The sequence below is a fragment of the Pinus tabuliformis genome, chromosome 4_1, assembly GCF_031772625.1.
Source record: "Pinus tabuliformis cultivar Carrire ecotype Pingquan chromosome 4_1, CPIR1, whole genome shotgun sequence".
Lineage (NCBI taxonomy): Eukaryota > Viridiplantae > Streptophyta > Pinopsida > Pinales > Pinaceae > Pinus > Pinus tabuliformis.
Genome location: NC_142303.1, coordinates 812,091,703 through 812,096,002, shown reverse-complemented (window position 1 = coordinate 812,096,002; position 4,300 = coordinate 812,091,703). Strand labels below are relative to the sequence as shown.

Below are 4,300 nucleotides of genomic sequence, written 5' to 3'. Positions count from 1 at the left end.
ATGCAAAACGATCATGTTTGCTCAGGAGTCAGTTTCTTGCACGACAGCGGACTATTAAATTTTACAGGTAACTAATTCCCTTATGCTGGTCTGTTCTTTCGATTCTGCGTTCAGTTCGCCGTTAATTTGCAGCTAAGGGTATTTTTTTTGCAACAGATGCATTAACCATAATTCTTGTTCATGAATTATTCACAGGGGTTACTCAGTGCAGGGCTCGAGTCGCTTGGAGGCTCACACCCGCAGCAATGGCTTCACCCGATACGGTTATGTATCCACGCTGGCCGTGCTATGAAACCCTAAGCCGGGTGTTGTTCATATTAAACGGGGTTACCGACTCTGCAACTTTTGATTAACAGTCTAGGTAGGAATCCAGGGTTTTGTTTTAAAAACAAGGGTTCTACCAGGATGTATGTAATTTATAAGCTCCGTGAACTCATTAGCCTGGACATTTATTCCTGCATTATAATTATATAGTTTCTGCTGTTTCATTTGATGGTTCTATTCTTGTCCTAAAAGTTTTTGGGTTCGCCGCTTGGTGGTAATACCTCGGCTATCAGTTGAAACCCCATTTAAGTGAATTCAGTTTGTATTTTAGTCGACAAGCTTTTATAAATTTTTATACTGTTGTGGCCATGCTTTTTCTTCGCCTCACCTACAGGATAATATGCGTTGCATCTCTCATTCTTTACTTTTCTTTTGTGTGCTGAGATATTAATCCCAATACAGGAAAATTTGGGGATTTGCAGTCAATTATAATTACTGTCTTATAACTGCTAGACTATTTGCTGTAAGTTTTCTGGTATCCACCACAGAGGGGTTCTGTCCCTGTTCTTGCTGGTTGTCCTACCATTGCAATCCACTACGTTTACTTTTCAAGTCGTAACCATTTATCCTCGTCCGCTTTTGGGTTCTCTTGTAAGGGTAACCACTGCCAGAAGGGTTGTTTTCCACCTTCCCATATTTCAAAAGCAGATAGCAATGACAGGGATTCTGCTGTCGAGCCCCCTTGTCCTCAGACTTCGGGCTTTGTACATAGCTTCAACCCTGCCTAGGATTTAACTATCCCATTAAACTTACTCGTCTGGTCACCACCCTGCACTGGGGTTTTTCCTATACTTGCACTCTGCATGCATGCGTTCAATAAAACTCAGAGCTGGGAATACAACGCGAGGGTTTTGTTGTCCAGTCTACCCTGGGGACTGTCAGAAATTCAGGTTCTTTGGGGAGAGTGTCCACAGATTTGCATGTTTACAGTAGCCTCAAGATGAGATTTGGTGCCACTCAACAGTCGTCTTTGTCTCTCCCTTTGGAGTTAATCCTGGTAAAGTCTGTGTTCCTACTTTCAGTTTTCAGGGGTTTTCTCAACTACCAGAAAATGTTAAGCTTTCAAGGTAAGCTGTCTACAATTTGAGTTATGTCTTGTTTATTTTCACAGGGATCTTTGGTGACGGTCAGCACCCCTAACGTTATTTCGTTTTCCTTTTCTATAGTTTCCTACTTTCTTGATTATCTGGCTTTCGTAAGATTTATATGTAATTGTATCTCTTTGCTGCTATTATTTCATTTGTCAGCTTAATAATAATTCCACCGAGTAGAATTTTAAGAAAAAGAGAATACTACCTACAGAGACAATTACCCTGTAACCTAAGTTTTGACTCCTTTTAAAATAAGGATAAAATGCACAGCTATTCCATCCGTTAACTATTTAAACCAAGAACTGCTTCTCTGATAAAGGAAAAAGGCTATTTTGTTGCATATCCAGTCTTCTTCATATCTTGTGTTTCTGTGGGTTCCCTTGATAATGAAACTCCTCAGCTTAATAGTATCTGTTTGTATGCCTCGACTTGAAATGGGATTCTCTTTTGCTGATATTTAATTCTTATTTAAACAGGGTATCATTTTATAGACTTACAGTCCATCAGCCTCGTAGACAAGCAAGTCAGTTGCTTGTAGTAATACTCTCTGTCAATTAAAAAATGAATGCTCCAAACTTAGTGATCAATGCCCATACAGCGTTCAATATCTCTCTGCAAATACATCCACTGCAGGAACTTTAGTGGAGGATATTCTTTATCTGACTCTTGGAGATGGGTCACAGGAAGGAATGGTGAAGGCATCTATCACGTTTGGGTATGATTTGTTTCTTGTTGTTGAAAGTGAATATGACTGTTCTGAAGATTTAGTGCTCTTCCTGTTCAAAGCAGTTGATAATGAGGTCATTTTTCGGTGTAATATTTTAAGACAGTTGAGGCACAGAAAACTCATACTGCTCCTCTCTACAGGACTAGAATTTTTAGAAGTGGGTTTTCTGCCTCTAGATTTCAGTCTGAGGCCATACTGAATTAGACCATGTGACATGACCTGAAAATTACTCTGCACTGTCAATGTTTTTCCATTCTTAAGTGCTACACATGAATGAACACTCGTTGAGTGGGTCTTTGCTTGTTGCAATTGATAGGTGTGGAAGTGTACAAACAGGCTCATTTCTACTAGGTGCGGCTCCTGATGGTCTACTTGGGCTTGGCATTGATGATATCTCTGTCCCGAGCATTTTGTACAATTCAGGCCTTGTATCAAATTCTTTCTCTATGTGCTTCCCAGACGATTCAAATGTTGGAAGGTTTGCCTTTGGAGATAAAGGGAGTTCAGACCAAAACAAAGCTCCTTTTTATAATACATCGTGAGTGTCATCTCTATGCATTCAACCCAATTTTTTTAAAAGTACTTCAGAGTTACCATTTAGACTCTTATGACAGACTTTTACGTGGGAAATGCCAATGTCAAAATAGACTTTCAGGCCCTTTTTGACACTGGCACCTCATTTACACAGTTGGCTGATCCAGTTTACAAAAACCTTACATCAAATGTGAGTGATTATAGAATTTATTTTTTATTTTTTATTTTTTTGTATATAATCCCCCTTTTGGAGATTTTCCCAATTGACTAACGAGTTTTGAAGGTAATAGTATCATATGCAGACACAAAACTCTCCATTGGCAGTTGATAATTCAAGCATTCCTTTTGAGTTTTGTTATAGTGTCAGGTTGGTTGTAATCATACAAAACATTTATTCATCTTGTTTGAGCAACATTAACTGTCTCATTATTGAGAAAGAACTAATATCCTTACCCCTATCTGTGCAGCAACAGTCAAAGCATTAACCAAGGGCCTAATATATCTTTCAACTTCTACGGAGGAAACAACTTTCCTGTTATTCAACCATTGATCTCTCCAAGGGCCTAATATATCTTTCAACTTCTACGGAGGAAACAACTTTCCTGTTATTCAACCATTGATCTCTCTTTTGGACACGGTAGAATTTTCAATACTACGTCTTGCCTATTTAAGGGTGCTCCTGACTAAGCAGTAAACCCCTTTTTGTTAAATAGAAGGGTCTATGCTGATGCTTCATCTTTGCAGAAACCTTGTTTGTATGGGTATACTAGTCTGGAAATGATTACAATGAGGGGTTACCTTTACTCAATGAAGGTTCAGATGTTTCACTTGTACCTTCCTCCTCAGGAGGCATGCATTTATGGATGGATATACATGAGTACTTTTCCAACTTGAAATGCTGGAGACTAAGCTTAAACAGATTTGAGATTCTTTCTTGCAATTATCCGGCACCAACATTTCTTTACTTCATCATTTTTCTTCTTTAATTTGGTGTTCTTGCAGTGACTAGTTGCAGTGGTTAATTTGTTCCTCTTATTAGTTTTCTTGTATGCCAATTAAACAATTGTTTTATCCAATTGGGCGGAAATGTATGTGACTCACACCTGGTCATTCAAGTGTTTTTTCCATGCAAACTGAACAGTTGTTCTGTTTATTTGAGAAGGAATAGAATAGCTTTTAAATATCCTGAGCACAAGCATTGAATTGCTTTTGGAAAATATGGTAATGCCACCGGGAAATATAATTATAATTAGTGTACCAAAGCATTGAAAAGCAATCTCGGATGGAAATATAAAATTTAAATTTGCCAATACATATGGTATATGACATACATATCTACAAATATTATCCTCAGACCAATTTTCCAATTTAAAAAATATAATTATAATTAGTGTACCAAAGCATTGAAAAGCAATCTCGGATGGAAATATAAAATTTAAATTTGCCAATACATATGGTATACGACATACATATCTACAAATATTATCCTCAGACCAATTTTCCAATTTAAAAAATCTATCGGCCTCTCTTTGCACTTTTTAGGGCAATTGCTAGTAAATAATATTTATGAGAAATTAGTATTTTTTGGAGAGTTTATTTGATAAGTTAGTGAAAACGTAAAATA

General features: G+C 37.5%; 2 long non-coding RNA genes across 2 annotated transcripts; both read left to right on the top strand.

Moving 5' to 3' along the window:
- Window positions 1-1,934: 1,934 nt before the first annotated feature.
- On the top strand, window positions 1,935-2,589 carry LOC149178704 (uncharacterized). The gene is made up of 2 exons (XR_016258869.1): window positions 1,935-2,130; window positions 2,459-2,589. It is a non-coding gene; the product is annotated as an uncharacterized LOC149178704 (long non-coding RNA).
- A 173-nt stretch (window positions 2,590-2,762) lies between these two features.
- LOC149178703 (uncharacterized) lies at window positions 2,763-3,203 on the top strand. The gene is made up of 2 exons (XR_016258868.1): window positions 2,763-2,866; window positions 3,144-3,203. It is a non-coding gene; the product is annotated as an uncharacterized LOC149178703 (long non-coding RNA).
- Window positions 3,204-4,300: the final 1,097 nt, after the last annotated feature.